At 35.1% G+C, this 20,215-nt stretch overlaps 2 long non-coding RNA genes across 2 annotated transcripts; both read right to left on the reverse strand.

Moving 5' to 3' along the window:
* Nucleotides 1–4,362: 4,362 nt before the first annotated feature.
* LOC140178989 (uncharacterized) lies at nucleotides 4,363–6,340 on the reverse strand. The gene is made up of 2 exons (XR_011872326.1): nucleotides 6,212–6,340; nucleotides 4,363–4,734 (listed from the first exon to the last, which is right to left on the reverse strand). It is a non-coding gene; the product is annotated as an uncharacterized lncRNA (long non-coding RNA).
* A 5,588-nt stretch (nucleotides 6,341–11,928) lies between these two features.
* On the reverse strand, nucleotides 11,929–14,206 carry LOC140179548 (uncharacterized). The gene is made up of 4 exons (XR_011873064.1): nucleotides 14,059–14,206; nucleotides 13,913–13,967; nucleotides 13,696–13,824; nucleotides 11,929–12,217 (listed from the first exon to the last, which is right to left on the reverse strand). It is a non-coding gene; the product is annotated as an uncharacterized lncRNA (long non-coding RNA).
* Between the last annotated feature and the right edge of the window lie 6,009 nt (nucleotides 14,207–20,215).

Consider the following 20,215-nt stretch of genomic DNA (forward strand, 5'->3'; position numbering starts at 1 on the left):
CTTCCTTATGAAATCTTTCTTACATGCATCTTTGAATATTTTAATGTTGATTTAACTAATGAGGCTGTAAAAAATAAAGTTTCCATAATCAAGGGAGGAAGAGTCTCGGGTTCTAAGAAAGGTAACAAAGGAGAACGCTCCATGCCATCTGAACCATCTGAAAGTGATCTTGAGAGTCGTCCACATGAGCCAACAAAGGTTGCGGACTCCATCAAGGGCGTACTCACTGAGTTCTCAAATATGTCAAATCTGATGGTGCAATCCTATAAAACAGCTCGCAAGCAAGCATATGAGAATGAGAAAGCTTGGCTTAAGTTCCAGGAAAGAGTTAACCTGCTGCTGAAGAGTTTTGAAGAGGAAATGGCTGCAGAGGAGGATAATGAATCACCTGGCTCAAATTTTAACCTCTCTGATGATTGATCAATTTGTCATCTTTTAAACTCTGTTTCTGTTTTGTTATTTTGGTATTTTGTATGCACTTGGATACTCTGAACTATTATGTTTTGATAAAAATAAATATTATGCTATTGGTATGTTATTTTCACTTGTTTTGCAGGTTCACCCATTGATGACAAAAAGGGGAGGAAAGTTGGAAAAATTGAAAAAAATAGGGGCTGAAATCATTTTGATATTCATGATCATCCCTGTGCATAAGTTCTATGTTCCAATGGTCATGCTTTATGTTTTATGATTTTGCTGCATTATCATTATTGGAACTTAGTTGTGTTTTGATAATTCTTTTGTGCTCTGATATGTTGAATGAATGCCGGATAATTCTGTTTGATTGACAATTTTTTGCTATGTTGAATGATTATTGCTCTGATATGATTGTTGAAAATTTTGTCTATTTGATTAAATGATTTGGCAGCAAAACTTTTGGGAATTATCTGATGAGTTTTGGTTGAAATGTACTCTGTACTCAGGAGTTTATGTTTGTATTGAGCAGAAAAATCATTAGATGATAACAAAACAGGTTGTAATTATCATATTACTTTTGCTCATAAATCAAGCTGTTCAACATGACTGAATATTCCATATGTTGAATACATTATGGCTACATGCTTGATTTTAAAAGTTACAGGTAAAGCTTCCCTTGGTAAAATGGCATATATTAAGGGGGAGCTATGTAACAAATGGAAAAGGGGAGGATTCCAAAACCTTCAAAGGGAGTACTCTTAATCCTTACTCTTTTTATTTCAATTTTTTAATAATGTTTGTCATCAAGGGGGAGATTGATAAGTTTGAAAAATTCTAATTTAATATGATGATGATCAAACATTATTAAAATATTATTTAAGAAATTATGTAATTTAAGTTTTAAATTAATTGATTGATAATTTATGTTTTTTTGTATGCAGAATTTTGGCCATTGGGTTTAAGCAACAAAAAGTCCAATTTGTTGATAACATTCAGCCTTGTCCTAATTGGTTATATGATGTGTGGCTGAATCATTGATATGTTAATTGGGCCAGGAAATTGTTAAACAAGCCCAATTGAAAATTTTGTTACAAGACCAAAAGATTTGGTCCGAATTGAAAAAAGAGAAGGAGGAAACTTTGCATGCTTAGTTCGGTTACTTCATTCACTCCTTGGATTGGAATTCAAATTTGATTAAATGGAGTTAATGCAGACATTGGTAACATGAAAGAGAAATTGATATTGATTTGATTGCCATCATTAATGACACACGCTACTAAGAAAAAGGAAAGTGGAAATTAATTCATTTTAATTCTTTATTCAATTACATTGAAAGTTTTCTCTCTTCTCTCTCCTTTCTCTCATCACTTTCGGTCATGTCACAGAGAAGAAGAAGTTACAAGCTATCAGAGTTTAGGCACTGTAGCAGTGAAGCTATGTACAAGCAAAAAGCCATTGTGATGATGGCATTGGAAAAAAGAAGATCCACAGTAGGGTGTGGCTGAGATCTTTTCCACTTATGGTAAGAAGTGGTGAGGAAATCTCAAGCTCTCCATATCCGAAAATAGAGAAGATCCAATTCGGTTAGAGGAAAAGGATCCCTTGGAAGCATGGCTCGTCTCTACTTTTGCTCAACCACCACAGGAGGTAGCTACTGTAGCTACGTGAGGAAGAGGCAGAAGATAGAGCAGATGGAGCTGTCAAGCATCAAGGACTCATCAAGGGTCAGGAATCCTTCTTGGAGAGCAAGTCAAGATGGAAGGCCCGGATTGATGAAGCTTGGTGAGAAGGGATGAGGAAGAGGTAATTACATGTTGAATTTTGCATTTGGTTCTCTCTCTTCTCTCTCTGGCCGAACCGGTTTTTGTGTTGAAGAAGAAGAAGATTAGCTCCAGGCACCAACTCAATTTCGAATTCAACTTCCCGATTAGGTGGAAATTCATTAATATCATCTGGAAACACATCTGAAAATTCACATACAACGGGAATCTGCTCTAAACTCTGATCATCACCTGATACTCCCGCAGTTAATAACATAATACCCTGACATTCGGTTCCAGAACAGTTTACTATCATAGAATTCAAATAGTAACTATTCACCACAACCGGTGCTTCTGACCCTTCTGGCATAAACTGTACTGACTTCTCAGAACAATCAAGCAAAACATGATTCTTGGATAACCAATCCAATCCCAAAATGAGATCAAGACCAGTCATAGGCAAACAAATCAAATCATGCACAAATTCACGATGTTGCACTCGAAAAGGAACTTGTGGACATTCTATCCTAGTCACCATAGCTTCATGAGTAGCATTATATACTTTCAAATCATAACATAAAACCACCATTCTCAATCCTAATTCATGGGCCTTTTCAAATGCAATAAATGAATGAGACGCTCCTGAATCAAATAAAGCATTTAAGATTTTACCAGCCATTTCACAATTACCTCTAATCAGTGTCTCAGATCCCTCAGCACCAATGGTAGAAGTGGTGTATACTCTCCCTGGCTGTTGCACTCTACCAGTCTCATACTTTTTCTTCTCCGGGCAATTGGTGGCGATATGCCCGGGCTGTTCACAAGAATAGCATACTCCAAGTCCGAATCTGCACGGAACTCCAGGGTGATACCTTCCGCACTTCTGACAATTCAGATCTTGCTGTGGCTACTTCCCAAACCTTTTTCCTTGATTAGCAGTAATATTCGGCCTTCTGTAATTACCTTGACCCTGAGTCTGTTGCGGAACAAAACCTCCACGCTTGAAATTCCTACCTCTCGGAGCAAAGTTCCTCCCTGAAGGCCTCTGAAAAGGCACCCTCAAACTTCCTTTCTCTGCTGCCGCCTTGCTCACACAATCCTCAGCCACCCTACTCTTATTCACCAATTCAGAAAACACCCTGATCTCCATTGGGGCAACGAAGCTCAGAATATCGCTCTGAAGACCTCCCTCATATTTAATACACTTCCATTCGGCAAAATCTTCTGGTGCCCCTTGACAGATACGAGAAAAGCGACATAACTCCTCAAACTTACTAGTATACTCAGCAACAGTCATCTGTCCCTGTTTTAACTGCATTAATTCAAGTTCCTTGGCATTTCTGGCTGAATTAGGAAAGTACTTCTTATAGAACTCTGTCCGGAAAACCTCCCAAGGAATCACAGCACCATCAGGCTGCAGGATACGTCGTGTTCCCTGCCACCAATACTGAGCTTCACCTTGCAACTGATAAGTTCCAAATTCAACCCATTGCTCTTCAGGAACCTGTTGTGCCTGTAACGCCCTTTCCATAGCCTGAATCTAATTATCTGCATCAGTGGGATTTGAGGTTCCCCTAAAAGTCGGAGGGCGAACTTTCAGAAATGTAGCAAGTGTCATAGGACCATCTCCATCATTATTATTCCCATGATTACCCTGATTTATCTAGTTACCCAGTGCCTCAGCTGTCGCCTGCATAACTGCAGCCATATTTCCCAGGGCAGCCATAAAGTCTACTGGATCAGTCCCTATGGGGGCAGGAGTAACGGTGCCTGTCCTACCTCTACCTCGCCCGCGACCGCGTCCGCGAGTCGACATCTGGTCCCTATACACACCAAACAAGTGATATTAAGTTGATCAGTCTCAATATCGCAGGTCTAATGCTTTAAGTTCCAAATGCATGCTCACAAACGTTTATGCCATATATATCAATCAGATATCCTAATAGCACATCACACATATATAGAGAATGCACAAAAGTACAATCAGTCCGTCTTTCATGCTCTATAGGAACGAACTGCTCTGATACCATAATGTAACACCCTACCACACAAAGCTTTACGCTTAAGTCGTAAAACAGAGGTGATGTGGTATTACGACCTCTAAAATAAAATGAGTACATATAATAGCAGAAGAGTTATAATATGCTAGGAGCCTTGAAGAATAGGGGAAATAAAAATCACGAGATAAAAGCGCAACGCTCAAGGAACGAGTTAACTTGCATGCTAAGAAAACCGTAACTGTCAAACATAAGATAACAGAAGTAGGAATAGAGTGCCAAAGATACAAAATAACAAGCTCCTAACTCAGCCTGCGAAGTCAAGACTGGCCGGAGAATATTTACACATATGTACATACATATCCAAAACCCAAAAGTACATACACACAATCCTGCCTCTCCATAAACCTCTAAGAGGATCAAAAAGGACAAGTTATGCGGAGAGAAAGCTAAGTACATATATATACATCACGGTACAACAAAACTATACAACAACACTATCCAGTAACCCCTCCGCTTTAAGAGTTCAGACGCCTAACGAGATGGCTCCCGACCTGCATCTGAAAAATAACAACATAGTATGGAATGAGAACCGGAGGTTCTCAGTATGGTAAAGGTGCCACACACATAATATATAAGGTCCTGGGAATGCCAGAGGCAATCCTAGAACGCCGACACTCAGATTATAGAGCTTAAAGTATTAAACAGAAGCCATAAAAGGTGGTTTCCTAAAAATATTTAATCCTAACTTAACTTAACCTTAAATCTAAGTCCTATACTGCCATTCCTCCATACCTCCAACTCCATCATGCATTTTCACGGACAAATAGACAGATAAAGGCAAACACAAGAAGGTTACAACTACTGCAGGTAACAAATACACATTTAGCATGGAAAATACAGATAGGCACACCCAATTAGAGCACAAGCAAGTAATTCAAGTAATATGCATATGATGCATGCCTGTCCTATGGCTGATGAGGCTCATCTGTCGGTTATCCAGCCAACCCGACAAGTCTGAATTGTACTTAGACTGTCCCCCGACGTGCATCCCCAAGAGTCTATGCATAGTTTTTTCTCAAATAATCAATAATACTCAATGGGGGTAACATTCCCGGGAATTTATATAGTGCCCGGTCACACACTTACATCGTAGGGTCAACAGAGTATCGAGTTTTCAACCTGGTACACGTGGTGGCAAGCCACGGCATTTAATCCAGGGAATCTCGTATCTCAGATTATTCAAATTCATAAGCCATATAAATAATTCAATTATAATTCGTCAACATCAACATCATTCTCAATCGCATTTCATTCATCATCATACATCAATCATATTCAATCCTTATCCTTCATTATCACACCTCCCATTCCGTCCATCAATAGTTCCAATTCAAAACATAATTCATTCTTTTCTAAATGAATCAAACTTAAAACATGCTCATTTCTTAATAACTCTAAATCAAACCATATAACCTTTGAATCTAAATCTTTTTAAATAATCATATAAACAAAATCTCTAATTTCTAATTTTTATAAAATTTCGGCAGCATCTCTTCTAAAACTCGGACTTTGCCACCCTGTTCGGGTCCAAACCTGCTTTCTTTTCAACTCAACATTTCCTTCCTCATTATCATAACAATCTCCACAAAAAATCTACCTCAGATCAACAATTAAACTCATACAATATTCAAATCCAACAACCAAAATTCAACTAAGAGTCATAGTTCACAAATCCTAAACTTTTAACACAACATACCTCAAATCAATAATTCATCGAATCATTAATTAATCAACAAGCACCAAACCAACCATGTTCATCAAAAATAACATTCAACTATAATTCTCTCCAAATTAACATAACAACATTCACCATCCAAAATTAATAACTAATTATCCAATAAACTTCAACCAATTATATTCATCGACAAATTACTAAATATTAAATATACACCTGCATTCCAACTTATCCTATGGTCATCTAGCCTAAGTTTTCACAGAACATTATATATTAAATGTAAGAAACCTAAACCATACCTTAGCCGATTCCCAAGTATTATTCCAAGAAAATTTTCCTAAAAGAACACAGCCCTCAAAACCTCAACTAATCCGCTTCCTCCAAGTTCCAGTATTCACAATTTCAAGCTCCAATTATTTATTTTCAACCTAATACACATTCATAACACATATATACCCAATTTAATACTCAAAGCTCAAATTCAATGAAAATAAAATAGAATTATCGTATCCTCACCTTACCTAAGCTTCACATAAGCAAAAGTGAACGTTTCTCTCAAGCTAATTGGATCCTAAAACATCAGAAATCAAAGAAATTCAACATTCCCACTTAAAATTCGAAAATTGGGAGAAAAGAGGGCTGAGAGTGATTAAACAAGTTACCAGTTAAATTGTTCCGGTAGAAATGTAGAGCTCAACGCGGTGAACGCGTGGCCGCTAACGGTGCGGCGATTGGAGCTCGGTCGGAGAAGTTACGGGGATCGGAAATTTACCGTAAAGTTACGGAAGCTTTCTCCCCTCCCTGGAAGTGTTTCACGCTGCTGCATCCAAATGAGGGAAAGAAAGGGGTTCAGCTTCATTTTAATGAGTTGGTCCGGTTGGACCGACGGCCCGGTTTGGATCCGGTTCAACCGGTTCGGTCCGTTCGGTCTAATTTTGGACCGTTTTCTTCGAAAATGGTGTCAAAATTCTCGTTTCGATGAGCTCTATCCTAATTTGATATAATATTCACATTTCTAATCCTCCTTATTAAAAACTAATTTATTGACTAATTATTTACTAATTTAATCGGGGTTTACATTCTACCCACCTAACAAAGAATTTTGCCCTCAAAATTCAAATCTAGTTACCTGAAAAGAGATGTGGATAGTCCTTCCGCATATCTGATTCGAGCTCCCAGGTGTGTTCCTCGATACCAGCTCGACTCCAAGCTACTTTTACCAATGATACTTCCTTTCCGCGTAATCGTTTAATATTAGTATCATCAATTCTCACTGGAATTATTGGAAGTGTTAGATCTTCTCTTACTTGGATTGGTTCTGGTTCCAGGACATGACTTGCGTCAGGATTATACTTCCGAAGCTGTGACACATGGAACACATCGTGCAAATTTGAAAGATACGGCGGTAAGGCAATTCTATAAGCCACTGGCCCAATTCTCTTCAGGATCTCAAACGGTCCAATATAACGGGGATTCAGTTTCTTAGTCTTAATAGCTCTTCCCACTCCAGTGGTTGGTGTAACTTTCAAAAAGACATGTTCTCCTTCTTCGAACTCCAAAGGCTTTCGCCTCTGGTCAGCATAGCTCTTTTGGCGGCTTTGGGCTATAAGCATTCGACTACGAATCTTCTTTATCTGCTCAGTCGTTTCGGCTATCATCTCAGGCCCTAATAAACTCCTTTCTCCAGTTTCATACCAACACAATGGAGATTGACATTTCCTGCCATACAGAGCCTCATATGGAGCCATTCCGATGCTCGCATGATAGCTATTATTATAAGCAAACTCTACTAATGGCATATACCGGTCCCAGCTCGCCGGTTGGTCCAAAACACAAGCTCTTAGCATATCTTCCAAGGTCTGAATAGTTCTTTCTGACTGACCATATGTCTGAGGGTGATACGCAGTACTCAAGCTTAACTGAGTTCCAAATGCACGCTGAAAAGCTCCCCAGAACCTTGATGTGAAACGAGGATCTCTGTCAGATATGATAGTAGAAGGCACACCATGCAACCTGACAATCTCTTTGATATACATTCGAGCCAATTCCTCTATTGTGCAGCTTATTCGGATAGGAAGAAAGTGAGCTGATTTTGTCAGTCGATCCACAACCACCCAAATAGCGTCACAACCAGATCGGGTTCTAGGCAAACCTATCACAAAATCCATTGCGATACTCTCCCATTTCCATTGTGGAATCTCCAAAGGCTGAAGGGTCCCTGATGGTCTCTGATGCTCAATCTTAACCTTCTGACACGTTAAACATTTAGATACATGCAATGCCACATCATTCTTCATACCTGGCCACCAGAACATCGCTTTCAGATCCTGATACATTTTAGTGCTCCCTGGGTGAATTGAAAACCCGCTCTTATGAGCTTCCTTCAAGATACTTTGTCGCAGGTCTCCAACATCAGGCACAATAATCCGGTTCTTGAACCTCCATAAACCATCCTGACCTTCTGACACTCTCCATTGTTTTCCCTGTTCAACTGCTGGTAATACCTTATGTAACGCTTCACTATCTCGATGAGCCTTCAGAAGTTCTGATTTAAAATCACTTGAAATCTGCAACTGACTCAAACACAGGATTCCAGATTCTTCTCTAATTCCCAAATTCAAACCTTGAAATGCCTTTAGTAATTCTTCTTCCCGTAGTATCATCCAAGCTGCATATAAAGATTTTCGACTCAAAGCGTCCGCCACAACGTTCGCTTTTCCTGGATGATAATTCAATTCAAAATCATAGTCTTTCAGAAGCTCCATCCATCTCCTCTGACGCATATTTAATTCTTTCTGCTCAAAAAGATACTTCAAACTCTTATGGTCTGAGAAAACATGAAACTTAACACCATAGAGAGAGTGCCTCCAAATCTTTAAAGCAAACACAACAGCAGCAAGCTCCAAATCATGTGTCGGATAGTTCATTTCATGCGGCCTTAATTGCCGTGAGGCGTATGCTACAACATTCTGGTGCTGCATCAGAACGCACCCCAAACCTTTCAGAGATGCATCACAATACACTTCAAACGGTTCACTTGGTTCAGATAATACCAATACAGGTGCAGTAGTCAACTTGTTCTTCAATGCCTGGAAACTCTCTTCACATTCCGGAGTCCAGATAAAAGGCGTGTCCTTCCTAGTCAACTTAGTTAAAGGTAAGGCGAGCTGTGAAAATCCTTTAATGAATCTGCGATAATACCCCGCCAAACCTAAGAAACTCCTGATCTCTGTCACTGAAGTTGGTCGCTCCCAATTCATCACTGCTTCCACCTTAGCAGGATCCACAACTATCCCCTGCTTACTCACCACATGGTCGAGAAACTTCACTTCACTCTTCCAGAACTCACATTTAGATAGCTTAGCATATAACTTCCTATCTCTCAGAATTTGCAGCACAGTTCGCAAATGATCAGCATGTTCCTCTTCAGACTTAGAATAAACAAGAATGTCATCAATGAAGACAATAACAAACTTGTCCAGATACGGTCGAAAAATCCTGTTCATATAATCCATAAATACTGCCGGGGAATTAGTTAACCCAAAAGACATCACTGTATACTCATAATGACCATAACGTGTCCTGAAAGCAGTTTTCGGAATATCCTCGTCTCTAACCCTTATCTGATGATACCCGGATCGCAGGTCGATCTTAGAAAACACACCGGCACCCTGTAACTGATCCATTAGATCATCGATTCTAGGCAACGGATATTTATTCTTCACAGTGATCTTATTCAACTGCCGATAGTCGACACACAACCGCATACTCCCATCCTTCTTCTTTACCAGTAACACCGGCGCTCCCTACGGAGAAACACTTGGTCGGATAAAATGCTTACCCAACAGATCTTCCAGCTGAGCTTTCAGTTCAGCCATTTCTAAAGGTGACATCCTATAAGGAGTAATTGAAATCGGACCGGCTCCAGGCACCAACTCAATTTCGAATTCAACTTCCCGATTAGGTGGAAATTCATTAATATCATCCGGAAACACATCTGAAAATTCACATACAACGGGAATCTGCTCTAAACTCTAATCATCACCTGATACTCCCGCAGTTAATAACATAATACCCTGACATTCGGTTCCAGAACAGTTTACTATCATAGAATTCAAATAGTAACTATTCACCACAACCGGTGCTTCTGACCCTTCTGGCATAAACTGTACTGACTTCTCAGAACAATCAAGCAAAACATGATTCTTGGATAACCAATCCAATCCCAAAATGAGATCAAGACCAGTCATAGGCAAACAAAATCAAATCATGCACAAATTCACGCTGTTGCACTCGGAAAGGAACTTGTGGACATTCTATCCTAGTCACCATAGCTTCATGAGTAGCATTATATACTTTCAAATCATAACCTAAAACCACCATTCTCAATCCTAATTCATGGGCCTTTTCAAATGCAATAAATGAATGAGACGCTCCTGAATCAAATAAAGCATTTAAGATTTTACCAGCCATTTCACAATTACCTCTAATCAGTGTCTCAGATCCCTCAGCACCAATGGTAGAAGTGGTGTATACTCTCCCTGGCTGTTGCACTCTACCAGTCTCATACTTTTTCTTCTCCGGGCAATTGGTGGCCATATGCCCGGGCTGTCCACAAGAATAGCATACTCCAAGTCCGAATCTGCACGGAACTCCAGGGTGATACCTTCCGCACTTCTGACAATTCAGATATTCGGCCTTCTGTAATTACCTTGACCCTGAGTCTGTTGCGGAACAAAACCTCCACGCTTGAAATTCCTACCTCTCGGAGCAAAGTTCCTCCCTGAAGGCCTCTGAAAAGGCACCCTCAAACTTCCTTTCTCTGCTGCCGCCTTGCTCACACAATCCTCAGCCACCCTACTCTTATTCACCAATTCAGAAAACACCCTGATCTCCATTGGGGCAACGAAGCTCAGAATATCACTCTGAAGACCTCCCTCATATTTAATACACTTCCATTCGGCAAAATCTTCTGGTGCCCCTTGACAGATACGAGAAAAGCGACATAACTCCTCAAACTTACTAGTATACTCAGCAACAGTCATCTGTCCCTGTTTTAACTGCATTAATTCAAGTTCCTTGGCATTTCTGGCTGAATTAGGAAAGTACTTCTTATAGAACTCTGTCTGGAAAACCTCCCAAGGAATCGCAGCACCATCAGGCTGCAGGATACGTCGTGTTCCCTGCCACCAATACTGAGCTTCACCTTGCAACTGATAAGTTCCAAATTCAACCCATTGCTCTTCAGGAACCTGTTGTGCCTGTAACGCCCTTTCCATAGCCTGAATCTAATTATCTGCATCAGTGGGATTTGAGGTTCCCCTAAAAGTCGGAGGGCGAACTTTCAGAAATGTAGCAAGTGTCATAGGACCATCTCCATCATTATTATTCCCATGATTACCCTGATTTATCTGGTTACCCAGTGCCTCAGCTGTCGCCTGCATAACTGCAGCCATATTTCCCAGGGCAGCCATAAAGTCTACTGGATCAGTCCCTATGGGGGCAGGAGTAACGGTGCCTGTCCTACCTCTACCTCGCCCGCGACCGCGTCCGCGAGTCGACATCTGTTCCCTATACACACCAAACAAGTGATATTAAGTTGATCAGTCTCAATATCGCAGGTCTAATGCTTTAAGTTCCAAATGCATGCTCACAAACGTTTATGCCATATATATCAATCAGATATCCTAATAGCACATCACACATATACAGAGAATGCACAAAAGTACAATCAGTCCGTCTTTCAGGCTCTATAGGAACGAACTGCTCTGATACCATAATGTAACACCCTACCACACAAAGCTTTACGCTTAAGTCGTAAAACAGAGGTGATGTGGTATTACGACCTCTAAAATAAAATGAGTACATATAATAGCAGAAGAGTTATAATATGCTAGGAGCCTTGAAGAATAGGGGAAATAAAAATCGCGAGATAAAAGCGCAACGCTCAAGGAATGAGTTAACTTGCATGCTAAGAAAACCGTAACTGTCAAACATAAGATAACAGAAGTAGGAATAGTGTGCCAAAGATACAAAATAACAAGCTCCTAACTCAGCCTGCGAAGTCAAGACTGGCCGGAGAATATTTACACATATGTACATACATATCCAAAACCCAAAAGTACATACACACAATCCTGCCTCTCCATAAACCTCTAAGAGGATCAAAAAGGACAAGTTATGCGGAGAGAAAGCTAAGTACATATATATACATCACGGTACAACAAAACTATACAACAACACTATCCAGTAACCCCTCCGCTTTAAGAGTTCAGACGCCTAACGAGATGGCTCCCGACCTGCATCTGAAAAATAACAACATAGTATGGAATGAGAACCGGAGGTTCTCAGTATGGTAAAGGTGCCACACACATAATATATAAGGTCCTGGGAATGCCAGAGGCAATCCTAGAACGCCGACACTCAGATTATAGAGTTTAAAGTATTAAACAGAAGCCATAAAAGGTGGTTTCCTAAAAATATTTAATCCTAACTTAACTTAACCTTAAATCTAAGTCCTATACTGCCATTCCTCCATACCTCCAACTCCATCATGCATTTTCACGGACAAATAGACAGATAAAGGCAAACACAAGAAGGTTACAACTACTGCAGGTAACAAATACACATTTAGCATGGAAAATACAGATAGGCACACCCAATTAGAGCACAAGCAAGTAATTCAAGTAATATGCATATGATGCATGCCTGTCCTATGGCTGATGAGGCTCATCTGTCGGTTATCCAGCCAACCCGACAAGTCTGAATTGTACTTAGACTGTCCCCCGACGTGCATCCCCAAGAGTCTATGCATAGTTTTTTCTCAAATAATCAATAATACTCAATGGGGGTAACATTCCCGGGAATTTATATAGTGCCCGGTCACACACTTACATCGTAGGGTCAACAGAGTATCGAGTTTTCAACCTGGTACACATGGTGGCAAGCCACGGCACTTAATCCAGGGAATCTCGTATCTCAGATTATTCAAATTCATAAGCCATATAAATAATTCAATTATAATTCGTCAACATCAACATCATTCTCAATCGCATTTCATTCATCATCATACATCAATCATATTCAATCCTTATCCTTCATTATCACACCTCCCATTCCGTCCATCAATAGTTCCAATTCAAAACATAATTCATTCTTTTCTAAATGAATCAAACTTAAAACATGCTCATTTTCTTAATAACTCTAAATCAAACCATATAACCTTTGAATCTAAATCTTTTTAAATAATCATATAAACAAAATCTCTAATCTCTAATTTTTATAAAATTTCGGCAGCATCTCTTCTAAAACTCGGACTTTGCCACCCTGTTCGGGTCCAAACCTGCTTTCTTTTCAACTCAACATTTCCTTCCTCATTATCATAACAATCTCCACAAAAAATCTACCTCAGATCAACAATTAAACTCATACAATATTCAAATCCAACAACCAAAATTCAACTAAGAGTCATAGTTCACAAATCCTAAACTTTTAACACAACATACCTCAAATCAATAATTCATCGAATCATTAATTAATCAACAAGCACCAAACCAACCATGTTCATCAACAATAACATTCAACTATAATTCTCTCCAAATTAACATAACAACATTCACCATCCAAAATTAATAACTAATTATCCAATAAACTTCAACCAATTATATTCATCGACAAATTACTAAATATTAAATATACACCTGCATTCCAACTTATCCTATGGTCATCTAGCCTAAGTTTTCACAGAACATTATATATTAAATGTAAGAAACCTAAACCATACCTTAGCCGATTCCCAAGTATTATTCCAAGAAAATTTTCCTAAAAGAACACAGCCCTCAAAACCTCAACTAATCCGCTTCCTCCAAGTTCCAGTATTCACAATTTCAAGCTCCAATTATTTATTTTCAACCTAATACACATTCATAACACATATATACCCAATTTAATACTCAAAGCTCAAATTCAATGAAAATAAAATAGAATTATCGTATCCTCACCTTACCTAAGCTTCACATAAGCAAGAGTGAACGTTTCTCTCAAGCTAATTGGATCCTAAAACATCAGAAATCAAAGAAATTCAACATTCCCACTTAAAATTCGAAAATTGGGAGAAAAGAGGGCTGAGAGTGATTAAACAAGTTACCAGTTAAATTGTTCTGGTAGAAATGTAGAGCTCGACGCGGTGGACGCGTGGCCGCTAACGGTGCGGCGATTGGAGCTCGGACGGAGAAGTTACGGGGATCGGAAATTTACCGTAAAGTTACGGAAGCTTTCTCCCCTCCCTGGAAGTGTTTCACGCTGCTGCATCCAAATGAGGGAAAGAAAGGGGTTCAGCTTCATTTTAATGAGTTGGTCCGGTTGGACCGACGGCCCGGTTTGGATCTGGTTCAACCGGTTCGATCCGTTCGGTCTAATTTTGGACCGTTTTCTTCGAAATTGGTGTCAAAATTCTCGTTTCGATGAGCTCTATCCTAATTTGATATAATATTCACATTTCTAATCCTCCTTATTAAAAACTAATTTATTGACTAATTATTTACTAATTTAATCGGGGTTTACAGATCCATTAGCTACATGACAATAAAGAAAAAAATTGTTTGTATCATTTAGTTGTTTAAGTTGATTATTAATTTGTTTACTTTTTCATTGATTAATATGATACATTATGACTTTATCTACTTCTTCTAAACCCTTTTGTTAGAAAATTGAGCTAGGTCAACAGTCTCATCAAAATAAAGTCTTCTAGAAGATATTTGTTATAATCAAAATCTTATAAATATTCATTCTTATAATTTATAAATTGTCTTAAACTTTATTCAAAACTTTTGGCCAAATTGAGTTCAATGATAAGCTTATCGGTGCCTAAAAGGAGCGTGTGAATTAGATCGTTGAGGGGTTGATCAGTATCTATATCTGAGTATGAGCTATGGATGCAAACTGTGGGCTCCTGCAAGCGGGGGAGGATTTATGGTATAGGTCGTGTCTCTACCACGACTACTCCACGATTTTTCGATGTTGAGTCCACTATCGTAGAGGTGTGGACATAAAAGAACAGGTTACCTTGTCCAACAAGGAGCTACAGTAGAACATGGAATGAGAGTTCCAACAGCACAAAATAAGATATGTAGAGTTGGAGACATGCTACTAATAGGAACAGGACGAGTGGATGCTTGCTCATTAGAAGTATGAAGGGCAGATTAACTGTCTTCAATAAACCAAATCCTACATTCCTACCCAACAGTCCAATCTAAACCAATAGAAGAATACGATCGCATACATGTACTCTTTATGTGGGAGAAGTTAGGGAGCGGCCCAGTAATGCGCCAGCCATGCTGCATACACGTCGTCCTCCATTTAGCTCTCAGCCACTAACGCCACTAACGCCACCAACAGGACCACTAGAATTACAGGATGGGAGAGAGAAGAGAGAATAGAGATAATGACGATATCTTCATCTTGAATGACTACATGTAATCCATCTCCATTCTTATTTGTACTTGTATTTTCTGTTTACATGACTTTTTCTATTTGTTTTGCTTTTTTATATATATATATATATATATATATATATATATATATAATAATAATAATAATAATAATTTTGTAAATTTATTATTTAGTCAGTTTCAATTTGAATAAAAAAAATTTGCATATCATTTAATTCTTACAAACACGTGTTCGAATATACAAATTTCACAAGAAAAAAGAGAATCAATTTTCCCGACGGCTTGCATTTTCAAGAAAAATAAAAAAATAATTGCCCGGACGTTAATATTTTTTCGATACTTGATTTTTACCAACAACATGATCGTGGGTATACTTAATTTTATTTGAAAAAGTATAAGTAACTAACAAAATTTTTGAACAATGTGTAAATAATATGAATTAATAGGATTAAAAAAGTAAATTTAATTAGTAGCATTAAATTAAGGTGTAGTGTATTTTCATTTGATTGGTGATTGTTCATATTGTTTAAAATTTTCATTGTTACCTAACACTTTCCATTTTATTTTATCGACGGATAGTGGACTAGTGGTGTCGTTAAATTTAATTTATCAATGTCAACTTGTGCGATAAAAGTGATTACTGACGTTTTGACCGTCAATAAAAATAGCACTTCTTGTAGTCAATATTTTTTTTGTAACATCTTTTAAATTTTATTTAATAAAATTGAATAATTTATAAAAACTTAAAAAGTAATGCATCCAATATACATAGGTTGTTTGGACTCATTTTAGATATACCATTTATAATGCTACTATAATTAGTGTTTTAGGTCAATTATGTAAATAAATTTTTGTTCTCTCTAACCTATGAAGCACGAATACTTCGCTAAGTTGTCGTGTCTGTATGACTCACTGATATCGTGTTTGCTGTGTCCAACCGTGTCTTAATAAAAAGTAAAAAATTCTTTTCCGAACACGTTTGGACACACCTAAATACCATCACGTGTCAGCGTGTCCAATCTTATTTTTAACATATATTTTTAAAATAAATTTAAATATAATATATATTATTTTTTATTAAAACAAAAAATATTTTAAATACTTGATATAATTAAAATAAGACATTAAAAATAATTGAAAAAATTAATTTATATTTTAATATCAATAAAATATTAAAATATCATTACGATTTATCTAAAAAGTACTTTATATTTTATATGTATACGTGTCTTCGTATCTTATAAGATTTTAAAATTCGTGTATCGGCGTGTCTCGTATCCATGTCCGTACATTATAGTCTGTAACTTTAATTAATATGATTAAATCATTTATATGTGAATCTAAAGTTAGACGCTTTTGGGTGTATTTAATTATTTATGACCGGCAAGAGAAAAGGAACGGAGGGTTTTGAAGGGGAGAAAGAAAAAGTCAAATTAAAGAAGGGTTTAACATTTTAAAATATATTTATGTTTACAAGTTTAACATAAAGAAGAAAGAAGGGTTCTATAATATTTTCGGGTGGCTTACTATATTATTTTTACAATCTTATCGGCCCTTATTGAAAAATTAAGTATGAAGAAAAAAATAGTATCACAATAATTTATTAGATAAAAAAATAAATTATATTAAAATAAAAACCAATAAAGCCTCTCAATTTATGAATCTTGAAAACGAACCCTTTAGAGGGTTAACAAAAATCACCAAAACCTTTTACTCTTCAAATAATAAAACTTGAAAACATGGTTTAACAGATTTAATTCTTTCTCATCCCTCCAAAATATCCTAAATTAATTGAACTTGCGATCACACCCTTATTAGTTGAAAAATGTCCTTCATAAAAAAATGATGAGAGGTTATATTAAAACACTTCTTCTTCCTTTAAAAAAAAAATATATATATATATATATATAATTATATAGTGTTTGATTTTTAGAATATACAAAATATTTTTATTTGAAATAAGGAGGAGTGTTGTTTTTTAAATTTTAAAAAGTTTATTTCTCCCTTTTCTCTCTCCATTAAATCTTAAATTATAAACTCTCTCTACATTAGAGAGTTGCCAACGTTTGCCATTTTGAAAGGAATATAATTTGGTATTAAATTATTAATATTCTATGTTGTCTCATGAGAGGATATCAAAACACTTTTTTTTTCCCATATAATTTACGGAGTGCTTTTATTTGAATTAAGGAAATTTTTTTTTTTCCTTTTTCTCTCTCTCCATTAAATCTCGAGTTATAGATAAATTTTTTTTCCTTTTTCTCTCTCTCCATTAAATCTCGAGTTATAATTGTTTATCTGTATTGTAGTTGCCAACGTATGCCATTTTAAAAGGAATATAATTTGGGAATTAATTCTATATTAATGGATGGCAGAATATATCAAAACACTTTTTCTTTTCTTATAAAAAAATGAATAAGTATATAAATATACACAAATATATGATCGTTGATTCTTAGGATTTACATACTATTTTTATTCTAATGCCCTTTTAATCAAAAGAGCCTGTTCCATAAATACTTTTGATAAATTATTAAAAATTTCCATTATTAATTTTGAGCAATTAATTATTAACAAATCTTATTAAAACTGTTTTTTATAAATAAAATATAAGGTATTAACTAATCTTATCAAATATGTTTTAGATAAATAAAAATCTTATAAATAATACACATATATTTAGAAATTTATAAATTAAATAAACTACTTTATATGAATTTTTATTTTTAAAAAATTATTAATACGTATCATAGTAATTAATCATTAATTGTTAACATATATTTTGATTATATATAATACTTTTCACAAATGATATTGGAAAGAGAAATACATGAAGATTGATGCTAAAATGCACTACGCTAACATATGTAATGTTAAAATATGCTATGTATTTTAGAATAATATAATTATACATTTTAAATTACGGTAATTTTAGGAAGAAAAAATAACAGCTAAAATCTGTCTTATTTAATATTTATTAATTATCGTAACAATTAATAAATACTAAATAATACAAGTTATGGCTATTTTTGACTAATTTTTTTTTGTTATCAAATATTTCTGTTTAAAATAATTTAATGATAAATATTAATTATAACTTTAATTTACCGTCTTGATATTCCTCAAAGAACTTAAGAGCTAAGCAACATTCAATTTCTCCATTTGTATTTGAATATAAAATAAATAAATCCTACATAAATAGTTCATTTATAATTCAATTTGATCTTGTTCATATTAATAATAATTTTAAATATATAATTCAATATAGTCAAATGCCATAAATATGCATTTGAAAAATAATGAAAACGAAATTCATTCATTAGGCATCTGCATAATTATGATATAGTCAACTTAAAAATAAAATAAGAAACTAAATATCATTAATGCTTAATTTGATAAATTTTTTTAAAGATGTGTTTAATAAATAAAAAATAGAATAATTAGTCAAATCAGTACTAAGAATTTTAAAAGTGCACATTTTAGATTTTAAAAAAATTAATACATAAAAATATTTTAAAAATTTTATTTTGACAGATAAATTAATACCTAATTCATTTTTCAGTCGAGTAATTATCCAAATCAGTCCAAAAAATTTTAAAATTAGATATTTTAGTCCAAAAAGAATAATATAAAAATCAATCCATAATATTTTTTTCTATCAGACATAATAATTTTTCGTCTATTTTCTGACATGATTTACTAAATTCTTTAAGTATTTATTAGAAAAAGAATATTAGCAGATATTATAATCAAATTAACTTTTAAGGTTAAGTTAAATCTATTTGATTTTTAATATGGTGGTATTTTTTTTAAAAAAATTGTTATTGAACCTCGTCACTGCATACACAATTTCAAATCTAACAAAAAGAGATGTAATAAGTCTCATAGATTTTTTAAATTAAAAGCATATTATTGTGATTTGTTTAGTTTCATGTCTTGTTGTTTGTACGTTTCATTTTGTTATGTTGAGTATTCTCTAACTCCAAACTAAATATATATGCTTAAAAGTTAATTTGATTATAATATCTATTAATATTCGTTTTCTAATAAATACTTGAAGAATTTAGTGAGTCATGCCAAAAAATAGACAGAAGACTGTTATGTATGACAGAGAAAAATGTTAGAGATTGATTTATGTATTAATTTTTTTTGGGACTAAAATGTCTGATTTTAAAATTCTTGGGAACTGATTTGGGTAATTACTCCGCTGAAAAATTAATTGGGATTAATTTGTCTACCGAAATAAAACTTTAACGATGTTTTTGTGTATTCATTATTCTTGAGAACTAAAATATCGGTTTTTAAATCTTGGAGACTGATTTGGATAATTCCTCTTAAAAATATTATTTATTTATACTTGCAGTTTTTAAATATTAAGAATATTTTTAAAAAGATCAAATGAAGAATTTTTTAAAATTAGTTTGTGTTAATCAAATCAATTTAAAAACTTTAAATATAACAGCATATATTAATAAATATCTAAATTTATTCTTATATTTATGTCTATTATAGTCTTTTTAAATTTTAAAATTTATTTTATTAAATATAATTATCGTTACTTGCATTTTTTAAAAGTTATTTTTATAAAATTATTTTTCAAAATTCAACCGTAATAAATGGACTTAGAAAAATACAAGTTTTACCAAACAAGATCAAAAACGTGAAATTTTATAAGGTTTGAAAAATCAAGTTATTCTATTTCTCCCTAATTTCAAACCTGTATATTTAATTTGCAAGTAAAATAATCAATTATTTAAATTTTAATATTTTAATTTTAATTTATTCAAAATATGTAATAGTAATTAATTTTAGATAAAATTGTGTGTAACTATAAAAGACACACCCCAAAAGAAT

The sequence above is a fragment of the Arachis hypogaea genome, chromosome 15 (genome assembly GCF_003086295.3).
Source record: "Arachis hypogaea cultivar Tifrunner chromosome 15, arahy.Tifrunner.gnm2.J5K5, whole genome shotgun sequence".
Lineage (NCBI taxonomy): Eukaryota > Viridiplantae > Streptophyta > Magnoliopsida > Fabales > Fabaceae > Arachis > Arachis hypogaea.